This window comes from Pygoscelis adeliae, unplaced genomic scaffold (assembly GCF_000699105.1).
Source record: "Pygoscelis adeliae isolate BGI_AS28 unplaced genomic scaffold, ASM69910v1 Scaffold21, whole genome shotgun sequence".
Taxonomy (NCBI): Eukaryota; Metazoa; Chordata; class Aves; order Sphenisciformes; family Spheniscidae; genus Pygoscelis; species Pygoscelis adeliae.
In genome coordinates, this window is record NW_008824243.1 from 3,592,044 (window position 1) to 3,605,692 (window position 13,649).

Genomic DNA, 13,649 nt, shown 5'->3' on the forward strand with positions numbered 1-13,649 from the left:
TTCCGATTCTCTCCCCCATCCCACCAGGGGGGAGTGGTGCTTAGTTGCTGGCTGGGGTTAAACCACAACAAGTGGCATCAGTTTATGAGCACTTCTGTTGATAATACCGATGATGGCACTTCAGAGGCTGTTTGTGCTGAAAATAATTGAATCATCATCTGACTCACTTCCAGAAACCTGACTAAATTAAATGAATTATGGATGTGCTATACCAAAATACAAAGCACTTTTAGCAAATCCTTAAAGATGTTCTCTCTGAAGATGTGTTGCAACCCAAGTATCATGTTCCAGTTTCAGTTCCAATACACAGATTTTCAAAATGAATTATCTCATACTCAAAGCAAAGTTAAATTGCATTCGTTCTCAGAGTTTTCTTTGACACACCTGTGTCCCTCTTCAGATTCCTGAAGATAGGCTGGAATACTCGGTTTCTCAGCAAAACTAAGAACATACTTTTCACCTTCTTTTATTAGGATGAAAGTCTTAAGAACTACTACATTTTTGAGAATGTACGAGGGGTTCTTTGATAAACATGGGCTTTGGCACAAAAAGAGTGCACCAGGATATGTCTTTATCTTGAGGGTACCCCAAGAGCATAAAAGTACAGCAGAGCCAACCATCCCACAGGATTTTTACAAATAATTAAGCCGGTAGTGTCAAACAGGTGGGAAATAGAGCAAGACATGGAGTACGAGGACCACACCACATCTTGACCGTGGACATGATGTGGACTCCTAGCCCAGGTTTAACTGTATTTAGCTGTAAAAAGAATTGCCTCAAATACATCTCGCCCCTAACTAGCTTTCATCTGCACAAAATGAATATGTTTCTCAGACTCTTTGTTTAACGCAGTGCTGATAAATTCATTCCCCTGGAAAGGGAGAACACCTTCTGTTATATTTCAGACTTCTGGAAGAATCCCAGAAAACCACAGGTAAAACAGATTACACAGATATTGGAAGTATCATAGATCTAATGTATCTATGAATGAATTTGGCTTGCAAAAATCTCTGTGCAGTAACCCCTCTTTCCATTACTCACTCTTGCTGAGGTGTCTGTGTGTACTAAGAAACTAGGAAATGTGAAACAAATCTCTCACAGCAGAATGGGACCACCCTGAGCCTACAAGAAAAGTCTTACTCCTCTCCCATGAAGACCAGCAAACTGAGAGAGATTGCTCTTTGGACCCTCATCAGCCATCCACTGCTATGCATCGTTATCTGTTTAGGATGCAATTGTCCGTCAGCTATAGATACTCCAAGTCAGGACTGGGTGAGGTATCACCCTTTCTCCCTTTATCCTCCTCCCCACGTGTTCCCATCACCTCTTTTGTGCCTGCTTAGTGCTCACGGTTCACATGAAACAATTCAGAAAGCTGTTCTGACTGAATAACTAACTAAAAAAAAAAACGCCCAACAAAACTCAAAAATCCACGCAACTTCTTGGTTTGGCTGAGCAAACACTGACACAAGCTTCCATGCTAGCTGCATGTCCAGAGAGCTGCTGGAAAGAGTCAGACAACTGCAGTCCAGATTTCAATCAGCATATACTGCTGTGGGACTGCACCCTTAAGTACACCAGAGTATGTGCAGGGCTAATACTGCACAGGATACAAGGCTAAGTTTACCTCGGTACTGGTGGCTATTATGTTTTAGACCCCATTTTTCTCCAGAGCTATTTCTCCTCTCAAAGGCAAATGTGGGGTCCTTAAAAAAGGGAATTTTTGCCAGCAGGGAACACTGAGGTCTCAGCCCTTGCATAATCCCGTATCGGTGCATTACTGTAGTACGGAAAGCTCGCACCACCAATTGCCTCTTCGGTGTGTCATAAATGTTCCTCCCACTCCGATATTAAAATGTTAGAAATAGAAACTGCAAAATAAAGGGAAAGAATGAGTTGTTCTGTTCTTTCATGTTTGTAGAGACTGACTCCCAAAAAAACCCAGTCTCATGACTTTCACTCTTCTAGATTTCCATTAGAAACCGATTCTGTAATCATTAGAGATCAGAGCCAACTTTTTAACATAAAACCATTTTTAACACTAAAAAATTCACAAAGCATGCAAAGCAAGAACGAACTTGTTTTAGCCAGGTATTGACACTTAGTATAATCCCTTCAAAGACATCTGAGAGTCACCTCCCAGAATAGTGCCCCAAGGAAATGACAAGTGCAGTGATAGGTTGCCCTTACTTAATGTTTTGTTTTAAAAAAGAAACCTGATTCCAACTCTTTGCATCTCCCATGAATATCCCCAGGGCAGCTAGAGATGAAAAACATAAATTGCATTTTATAGTCATTCCAGAGATGCATTAATACTGTAATAGAGGAAAATGGATTATAATTCTGAGCTGTATTTTTAGTGTCCTCTCTTTCATCTGTCATGCTGGAATGTGAGTTTTAGTTCTAACTCACGCCTAGATGGGGAATATTGTCCATGCCGCAACATAATTCTGAGTTACAACTGAGCTTAGATGGCACGTTGCTTCATTGCATTAACAAACCTGTAAACATGGTCCTTACACATTGAACAGGCAAAAGGGAGATCTTTTAGCAGGGTAGTTGAAGGATTCCTTTTCATAAAATAAACTTAGGGATCACTTCTGTGCTCAATCTAAAGATATATCCGTATCGCCTTCAGGAACTGCCACACCTCAGGGCACTAACTCTGGGAAAACTGCACAGTCCCATTGTTATGACCCGCCAGAGTCCCACGGACGCCAATGACCTGTTTTGCAGCCTCTGTGTTAGTAGCTCTGCTCATTTCAAAAGACATCATGCAACACTGTGTTATACAAAGCTCCAGTTTGATGTCATCAGGAGATCTGTAACCTATGAACTTACTGTAAGTTAGTTTTTTTTAAAGGTAGGGATCAAGTCTAGTTTTGAGTAGCTGATGCATCTTTAATGCATGCTAATAATCTAGCCAAAATCATGATCATTAAGAGCATGGAAATTATTCATGGGAGGTGTCAGGGCCCTGAGTGCACTAAGAAGCTTTAATGTCCCTGGCCAGCCTCACTTGGGACCTCCACCCACACACGGGTCCAGAAGCTCTATTTAAAATCACAGTTGAGGCTTTGGTCCCTGCCTGAGTTATGCTGGAGGAGTGCTGGTCTCCAGCTCAGCCACAACTGTGCCTGGCCATGAAGTCTCTTGATCCAGACCTCAATTTGCAGACTGATTTCCTGGCTTGCCCTTGGCCCTGCCTTCCCACTGTGGACCGGCGGGGTGATCAATGGATCTGATCCTGACCTACAGACTGACTTCCTGGCTCAGCCTCAGATCTGCCTTATCATCCAGATATTGACTTATCGGTACTCCTGGTTGGACCTGGCCACCATCCCAGGATCTGTTCTGCTTGTCTTGCTTAGATACTCTGGGACTGGGCCCTGGGTGATGAGGCCCCTACCCTGCTGTGGGATCCCCCTTGGTGCTCCGCTTGCCTTCCCTGAGGGAGGAGCCCTGCCCTTGCTGCTTTCTGACAATAAGGTAGTGAGGTGGGACTAGATAGTTCTAGACACTTGAATTTTATATACTTATTCACCAAATCCTCCAACCTCAGAAAGTGTCAGTATGCAGAGCAATGAAAGGCATCGCTCTGGTTTTCAGTAACTCTGCAAGTGAATCCCTAACACAGCTTGAGGATTGTGGACAAGTCACCACCTGAAATACGCAGGCTAGTGGAAGGAACAGGGCTCTAAATGGTCCAAATTTCACATGTGACCTGGCAATCCACTGCGTGTGACACTATTCTATCAAACAGCAGCATACGCTCATGCAAAATTTGCTCTAAAATATGGCAAAATGTAGAGAAAAGGAAGTGAAAAGTTTAAGTTAGCCTTGGCAGGAATAAGCCTTACATAGTGACTGCATTTAACTCATAAGGAAGGAAAGGAAGAGGAAATAAGACAGCACGTTATATTACAGGTGACAACTCTGCTCAGTTTGAGCCCAGTCCTAGACCTTACCAGCTGCAGAAAAGGCAGTTGCCATGCAGAATCTGCAAGGAAATAAAGTATATGATGATTAGGAGGGGGAATGCAATGAAACATCCAAAAGGGAGGCAAGGGAGAAGACAAGTAGACAGTAGGGCAGCCTAAGCTTTCAGGGAGACTAAAGCAAGACAGCGTTTCTGATGGAAGAAGTGAAGACCAGAGTTTGGGGAAGGAAAAAAAAAAAGTTCTGGGATTATTAAGGTGAAAATGAAACTAGTTGTGATCAGGGTTGAGGACAAAAGACAATGAAAAAAGGAGACAGACACAGAGTGGGACCTGGTATAAAATGTTAACAGCTGTTGCAGAGACAAAGTCTACTGAAGGGTTCTCAGGATCGTATACAAACTACAGCATACATAATGAGGCATCTTTGCACTCAAGTAGCAGCTGAAAAAAAATAAAAATGGCAAGTTGATTGCATTTAGTGTAAATTTCTATTAACTGTTAAAATTGCAACAAGTGGTGAAAAGTCCTAGCTCACATACCTGAGAACAAAGCTTCTGGAGCACAAAGACTTAATCAAGTTGGTCATAGGAGTGAGGAAGGCAAGAGCTGAGGTGTCAAGAAAGGGTAAGATCAACAAAACCGCTGAGCATGATGTTAATCTTATGTTCTGTCAAGACACCTGGGACCATTTCAAGGCGACATTCCCCACTCCTCCGCCCCGACTGCATGCCACTCAGTACATGTCAGAAATAGCCACTCATACGTAGTTGTGGCTCCTATTCCTGTGGTGTTCAGCTGTAATACAAATCACAGAAAAGGTGAAACAACTCTAATTTCACCAACACCTGTAATGAATCCTATAAAAGGATCCATGCAAATGAAGAACTGGAGAGAGCAAAGCTGCTCTTTGCCCTAACCTTTTCTGTCCTGGAACACCCCTTCCTTCCCACAATACACCTTGTAACCCAGAAATAAGAAACTTGTTCAACATGGACCCATGTCAGCTGACAAAAGTGAGGAAAATCCAAGCGTGCTTTGTTTCTAAAAGCCTTGCAATATCCATATGTTGCTTTGCTCTGCTTGGGCTTGAAGAGATACTTCTTGAAATCAGAGTGCTGCTAAGATGAAGTCTCCAGGAGAAGGTGGACACCAAGCACCACTGCACCAAGGCACACCCACTGGAGTCAGGAAGGCACTCAAAACAAGACACTTACAAGGGAAATTAGGAGACTGACAAAAGCCAATTGCAGAAGTCAGGCTAATAAGCAAAAGAAAAAAGAAGAAATTGCCCAGTGTATGAAAATTGGATGTGACAGAGGGAAGATATCTTGGGAGCTCTTTGAAGCTGCAAACAGGTAGACCACTTTTTTTGGGTCTAGATTGCTTCATACAGAACTGGCCAATGCTGCATGGAAATGTGTCAAAGTAGTGGCTGAAATTGTCCAAGAAGGAATCAGGACATTCCCCTGGACCCAAAACACAAAAGCTTGTGATTCTCTAGGTCTGCTTGTTTTCATGTTTAGCCAGCACCTTCAATTCACAGGGATTTATGAATGTGTAAGTATACTACCAGCTAATAAACCTATACATCAAATAAAGTTTTCTTATTCTTCCTATTTTAACAAAGCAGATTCTTGCAAGTTATCATTTATAGGTTGTTGGGTTTCCCTCCTCCCCACTCTCAAATTTAGAAACGGAACAGCTGAACTGTTGGTGAATCATTTTCATGAGAGCAAACGCTCTAATAGTCATGCATAAAAAAACAATACACAGATGTTAAAAGGTTATACACAAGGCTTACAGTCTGAGTTGGAGGTAAAAGCAAGACTTCACTTTATGAAGATTTTAAAATATCATGAGCTGCTATTGGACCTTTTGGAAGAGACTGTGTGCCAACGACTACTTTGATATGTCTGCTTTATAAGAGTCTATCTAAACAAGATGCCAAAAACAGACCCTACCTTGGGATCAAGCCTTTAGTGAAATCCCTGAGGTGGCCTGGAGCAGGAACGTGAATCTTTGTGTCCTGCTGCTGATTGTCATCTGCACCAAATTTGATGTTTGCAGGTAGTACAGGACAATGCTAAGAAAAGACAACCGTAACATCTGTCCTACTCTTTCCGCTATCCCCCACCAACGTAACATGGGAGACACTCTTCATGTGAAGCGCATTACCCATTCAGATGACGTGGAAATCTGAGCTGCAAGGTGAACGTGCCATCAGAGCAGCGGCTGGGATTGCTGAAGAGGCAATGCAAAGTCCAGAAAGAAAGAGGTAGAGCAGCTTCTCCTGATTGGGGCTTTTTTTTCCTTACTTAATCAATCACCACATATTGTTTCAAGGTACATGTCAGGTAATTACCTGAGCAGTAATAAAAGAGTCACTTGAGAGATGAGGAAAATATAATTACATTCATTTTTCAGGCAAGTATCTATGACAACGAGAGTGAATGCCATTGATCAGCAGTTAGTAACCAAGGCCACATTTGACGCAGATGAGTTGTTCTCATTCACATGAAATGCAAAATGAAAATTAAATATTCAGAAACTAAAATGGAGATACAAGAGATGAGTAATAGTGAACAAACTGTATCACCTCCTAGACCTGACTTATATAATATGCTGTTATTGGAGGAGGAGAAGACCACAAACACCTGCAGAAATTCCCAAGCTGAATGCGCTGTTTAGAAAAATCAGATGAATAATTTTGTTTTCCGAGGTAAATGCTCAGCTGGGAACAATCACATAAAGGGTGGCAGAGCACTGAACAAGCCTCTACTATCTCTAACTTCTGTGAAAACAACGACAAGAATACAGGTCCCAGTCTGCACCCTCCAGAAGAACCTGCATTTGATTTGTTGTACGTATTTTCTCAAAGCTGTGGTATTCCTGCTATCCATGTATGCACGAACTCAGTATAAACTGCACTCACAGTAACAAAGTTCACACAGGCTAAAAACAGATATAATGACGAAAGTACACTTAGTGCTGCCTTTTTTTTCACTTGTTGCCATCATTCTCTCCTTGCTTACAGAGGACCAACTCTTTGCTTAGACCTCCTCCTATCAGTAAAGAATTCATAAAATTACTCCTCCTTCTCCTTTACATTCCTCTGCGATTCATCATTTGTTTCCACTTTCTGTAGGTTTCTTTCTCAAATTTCAGCGCGTTAAAGAGATCATGACTTAGCCATGTTGATAGCTATACCTCCTATCTTTTTTCTGCCTGAAAATTTGTGCTTGTGCCCTTTGTGGCCATTCAGGCACAGAATTCAAAATTAATGTAAAATTAAAATTTATACTTTACAGGTCAAATACCTCTTACATAAACAATAACAGCTGTCTGGAATTTATTGCCGAAACCACAACTCAACTGACTGATCAAATCTTGATCGCATTATTTTCCCTCTAAAAAATACTTCAAGGAAGGCCAGTAGTGGCCAAGTATCCTCCAAGAAATGTGTTACGCGGGTGCCCCATTCCATGGAAGCCCTGTCTATGCGTCACTGACATTCTTTCCACCACTGCCCTTGGCCTCTCTTAAGCAGAGAGAAGCCAAATTTGCACTATAAACGCTGATGGCTGGTACGAAACCACCGTCTCCTTTCCACGTTCAGATTGTCTGTGGCTTTTGGACTCAGGTGTAAAGCACCAGTGAAACAGCCCAACCCACCCAGCCTCTGACAAAAATTACCTTTAGCAAATTACTAAATGAAGGCCTCTTAAGATGAAAATGAAATGCTTTTTTCTTCCTCCTCTCCCCAGTCGTCCTCCTGCTCTTTTCAAATGGAAAGATTCACTCTTGGTGTTGGCAGGTGGACTGCCCGGAGATATTCAGGAGATGTCAGTTCTTACAAGGAGACAGCCGCTCACACAACTTGCAGCTCCATATAGATGCATGACCTTGCTTGTGCTGCATCTTTGGCACTGCGTCCCGGTTTGTCACCCTGGGGCCTCCCCCCCAGGAACTTCCCATCACAAGCAATAAAACTCCTGATGCAGCTTGGGAACACACCGTGCTCCTTGCCCCAGCTTTGGTCCATAAACACTTTATTGCCTATTTTGCTTACCTATATAGCCTAGTGAGGAGAACTGTGCAAAATACTTGCCTTAAATCCATGCAAAGTCTGTCTTTGAGTGCAGACACTGGGCAAATATTACAAAAAGTACTAAAAGATTTTCCTTCAGCTCTGTATATGCTCAGTTTACATTTCTAGAGTTGAAGTTTCCTGGCAAGACGTCAGGACAATTGTCAAGGAAAGATAATTTTGAAGTTCTGCTGGTAAAATTGACAGAAACCAAACTTTATATTTGCAAGGGAATTCATTTGGCTTCTACAATCATTGTAGAAGAAATCAGTGCAATTATACCATCTCCCTGAATTATCTGATCAAGTGCAACAAGGGTACAGCTTGAATAGCAAATAGCAACTTTGCTTGCCAAAATGAGGCATTTTCAAAGAACTAACACATTTGCAGAAATCACACTGCTCATGCACGTGGTCCCCACAAGCAGAAAAGAAGCTGGATTCATTAGCTGAGTAGTAACCGCTGTACAGTTTAGCACAGCTCTACTAGGCAAAGAGCTGGGTGATTCGCGGTCCACTCCCAATAGCAATTCATGCTGACAAAGGTTCAGCAAATACTGGGCAAAGTCGTTTACAAGACAGGAAATCTCTCATGCTTTCTTCTTCACAGGCAGTCTTCCTCAGCATATATAGAGAACTAAGATCTTTAGCTGATTTCTTCATAATGAGGATGACTTCATGTAGGCGACCTGAGAACAGTTTTACAGGGATTATGCAGAACTTGATGGGGATTTACAAATAAAGCGGTCCCACTTCATGGACAGACACATTCAAGAGACTGAATGTTGCCAAGACTTTTCCCTGGAAGAAGATCAAAGTTGTCATACTTGAGTCTTAAAGACCTGACAGATCTACTTCCAGGTCCTTTGAAATATTGCGTTCAGCCCAAGTACAGGCACTCTGTATAAGAAAAGCAAAAGGTACCCTGTATAAGAAAAATGTAACTCCCTGCTGCCTCTGCACATCAGCCCAGAATGACAAATTTTTCGTAGGGCACCACGCAGGTGCCCGTTCATGTATTTCCTCACAATGCTTGCTTAGTGTCAACTGTGACAAATAAGACAAATACAGAATCTTATAAAGTGCCAAATCATAGCCTCAGAACAGAAGCTTCTGGAGAATTTAGTGAAGCTCCACAAATGTAATTTACCTTGTCTTGTAATAAGCACTTCTATCTCCCAGCTCATACGGTTAGGACAGAAAGTTAATGAATACAGTTTTAACTTTGTAAACTCGAGAAGGGCAATATAAAAGTGGAAAAAGGAATTCCAGTCTTTCACAAGGCAGGGCAAGACAAATTGCAAACCTGGGAACTGCAAAACAACATGGATGAATAAACAGGTTGAAGTGTGCACACACCAGGATACCAAGCAAGTTATTTGCATCTGATGAGTCCAGGAAGTAGCTGTAAGAAAGGATGGACAGGAAGATCTCTCAGGCTGCTTCCAACTCAGCTAGTCAATCTACACCATATGCAGATTACCTAAATTGCTCCTGGTACGTCTGCATCACCCAGTCGGCTCAGTCTCTATTAGAGGTTCAGGCATTAGCTCCGAGCAGGCTTGTAAGCCAATACACCACGCAGTGAAATACTAGCTTAGGTCTTGGAAGCAATACAGATCTCTTATTTAGCCTTATACGCATTTATTTTCTTGTCTCTACCTTCCTGAAGCAGCTTTCTTCCTTAATATCTTTTCAAAATAATAACCTCCCCCTCCCCAAAACAAAAGTCCACATGAACCATCTGCAGATAACAAATTAATGTACTTTACAGATTAATGAAGAAATATAGCTCTACCAAGGGAACGGGAAAATCCCTGAACTTTCATTGCAAAACTGGAACTTTTATTAAGCTTTTGTATATATACAGTTGTTGTATATTCTTAAAGAGTTTGAAGCAGACGGTTTTATAAAACGACTCAAGATTTTGGTTACATAAATATACTACTAGTTATTTATATTTGCTCTGGTCCATTTCTACATGAATAATGGAAGGTATGGTAATGTATTTACTGTTAGACAACTTATAAACAACTGCATATATTATTTTACTTAGACAGCTTATGTCTGCATTCAATTCATAAACATTTGAAATTATACTAAAGGCAAAAAAAGTGTAACGGATGGAAGCAACGCTGCTGAAAACAGAAAAGGGTGGCAAAGCTATGCTCCCCAAAGCAATCTAATGCACTGCACTGAACATCTATGCTTGTTGTAAGACGAGTAATGTGGCAAACACTACCTGCAAACTGAAAATTATTATCAAATCCCATCCAAATTTGCACCATGAAGCCCGACCGGGAAAACAGAGTTTTGACTGAGTATTTCTAGCAGGCTAAAACAGAAGCACCTCTCACAAATCACAAGCGCAGAAAGAAATGTTCCACTTGAAATGAGTCGTGGGACCCTTCACATTTGCTAATCCCTTGTGATTTAAATTCTGCAGTCTAGTTTATTCCACTAGAGACTTACGTTTAATGCCTTTATTAATTAGAAAAATTAATATGTTTAAAAATGCAAGCATTTAGCAGTCTCACAAGGGTCTGCCACACCTTCCCTTCACCGTTGACAAATGGGACAAGTTCCCATATCACTGTTTGTTTCTGGGCACAGCACTGCATTTTCAGTTACACTGAATGGGAAATCCCTGATAGCGAGATCCCTTTGTTTTGCTCTTGTTCACTAGTTTGCTCCTGAGGCAAAAGCTACTGTAACTTCCTACAGTCGCTCGGCATCATGCACACAGGTAGTGCAATGCAACAGGAGTCAGTCACGTCTCCACCTACACCGTGGCTATGCTCAGTCTTGACTTTCTGAAAAGCTGGGAGAGGCAGAAGAGGTGCACAATATTGCATTGCAGAAACCAAAGGGGAAACCTAGAACTTAGAGAATTTCACAGAATGGAACAAAACAATCCAGAAGCTTAAAAAAAAAAACCCAAAACACCACATTTTTACAACTATGAATTTGCACCACTGAAAATACTGTGCAGAGTGATGTTTCTTTCTTGAGCAGGGAAATTTGGTATGTTTTTTTGATCCTCTCAGATTTTTTGTTACTTTCACACTCCCCAGTGCAAACAGTTCCTTTTTTTCCAAAGAAGCAGGCTTTGTGGCCAAAGTCAACTAACCTCTCTGAGACTTTCAGTTGGAAAGTGAAATAAGTATTACTGACCCAATTAGTTTGTGCATCTGGTCTTGCTCTTTTTTGTTGTTGGGGTGGGGTTTTTTTGTTTTGGTTTGGTTTGGAGTTTTTTTCCTGTTCTGTTCCTAGTTAGATATTGCTGACTAGTTAACTCTGTGCAGTTTTTCGCCCATCATTTCTGCAGCAAATTCTCATGCTCTCCTCCTGTCCTCTCTTGTCACTGGAATACGATCTGATTTCCTGGTGCCTCTCTCCCCTGTCTTCCTTCTTCTGCTCTACATTCAATTCGGATCAGAATAAAAGCATCCTGTTTGTTGACCCCAATTACAAGGCAAAAACTGAACAGGATAGACTGAAAGAGGATGTCTCCGTCCTGACCCAGAGATAGCACCTTGCAGGGAAAAGCATGCAATAAAGTATCTGTAGCAGCCAGTTCAAGTTTCCCTTTCCCCAGTATTAAAAACACAGATGCCATTAATACCTCTGCTCAGGTGTTTGCCATGGAGTTCTAGTAAATCACGGAGCCAGATTCAAATTCATTTCTGCTTCACCCTGGGATTTCTTTTTTGCAGACCGGCACATGTACCCAATAAGAAACACGTGCAAGAAGTGAGACCTCTGGGTCTGCAGCAGCGGGTGTCACGTTCACAGGAGGGACAGAGATGCATATGCTTCCTAACAAGCAGTGTACAACTTGCTACCACTCGGCAGAGGGAGAATTTAAATTTAATTCCATTAAAAGCAGGGAGAACAAGCCTTGTGTTTGCACGGGCTGGCAGCAGACCCGTGAGAGCTTACCTCAGACCACCGTTTGGCTCTTCATCGGAGGAGAAGGTGCCGTTGCAGACGTTGCCGAAGGAGTGGCTGGGCTTCAGTTTGGCTTCCTCGCAGTCTGACGTGGGCTCTCTTTTCTTCCTCTTACCAAAGAGCTTCTTGAAAGGTTGGAATTTGCCTGCTTTTTTCTTGTCTGTGGATTACAAGGCAAACAGGCACAGGGCTGAGGGACGCGGTGCCTCGGCACGGCTCGCAAGCACACACTGCCGCAGCAGCTTCAAAGGAAGAATGAGGTCAAAGAGCAAGTCACCAGCCCAAAGCAGACCGGTGCTTGCCATGTAAATGCAGGGCTGCAACTCACTGTTGACGCGTCATACTGACAAAGCGAATGTAAGAGCATTAAAACATCTGCTCTTGAGTTTAAGGATCTGCTTGGAGGTGTCAGTGCAGCCAAACATTTGGATGTAGAGAAAGGATAATTTTGTAGAGACAGAATTTATTTATTATTTATTATTTGAGGCTCATTTTTAGGCTTTACACCACACTTTTGTTTTGACCTTTTCACCAAAAGACAAGCACTGCTTTGGTCACCCTACTTTGGCAGGTGCTGGATCCTCTGCCCTGAATTAAAAGCAATTGAAAACAACCTACTATATTGTACTTACGTAGCCTCATAACTAGGCAAGTCAATTTGCAAATGAACAAAGAGAACAGGATAAAGTTCTATTGGTTTGCTGGTGGGTTACTTCAATAAACATCCAGCTTTATATCAGCAAAGTCAATATATTTTTCTGACTTTTTTTCCCCCAAGTAACTGAGGACAGAATTTGACCAAGCATTTCTTCCTTGAGTCGCTTAAACTTTAAAAGCTGCACCAAAAAAGCACGGCAAAAAGACAAAACAGACATGAAGACAGGAACACGAAATTAAAAAGTTAACCAGAAAAAAGCACCGTTTTTTTCCACCAGCGACTGAAGAAAGTAAATGCAGCTTCAAACTACTTTCCCCACATCTAGTAAAAAGAAGTACCAACAGTTTCTTGTTAACCATTGCCAAGAAGAGGTTAATTTCTCTGGTTTGGGATGCACCAAAGAATTTCTAAAACATAACTGTCAAAGAGCTTAATTTCTTTTCTGCCTCTACTTAATTTTGCATTGAATCTACTTAAAACAAGCTATTTAAAAAAAAAATAAAACACAACAAACTTTTAGCCTCCTATCATAATCCAGTTTGAGAAGCATCATGTTGTACTGGTGACAAATATTTTCGTAAGCTATTTAAAACCCTGTATGTGCTTTTCTCCCAGGCTGCGTGCACACACTGCCTCAGCACGCTCTACTCTTCCTATGAGCTGTTGCTGGTTGCAAAGTACATAGAAGGCCCCTGTAGGAACATTTGACCAGGAAACATGAAAAATCTTCTGCAGGGCAATAGTACTCTTCAATACCACATCAGGTTTTACACTCCACTCTGCTATACCTACGTATGGCAAAGCCACATCTGGGTAACACCCCTTTGTAGTTGCTGGAGCCATAACTACAGGGTATTTAGAGAGAGAAAATGTGCCCTGTGCCCAAGCACGTTGCAGTCTGGCTACTTCCAGTGATGAGTGGTTTCCAAACTAGCATGGTGTCAGCGAGCGAGTGTTGAACCCAGGGGTGGGATCAAACTTACACAAAGAGCAAGAAAGCTACTCCTTGTGAA

The 13,649-nt window shown here is 41.9% G+C and overlaps 1 protein-coding gene across 1 annotated transcript in view; it reads right to left on the reverse strand.

Annotated features, from left to right (window-relative positions):
- KIAA1211 (KIAA1211 ortholog) overlaps nt 1–12,197 on the reverse strand; it is a 43,604-nt gene extending 31,407 nt beyond the window's left edge. The window contains exon 1 of the mRNA XM_009335207.1: nt 11,970–12,197. The gene's annotated coding sequence lies outside the window, so the exon portion shown is untranslated. The remainder of the gene's footprint in view (nt 1–11,969) is intronic.
- Between the last annotated feature and the right edge of the window lie 1,452 nt (nt 12,198–13,649).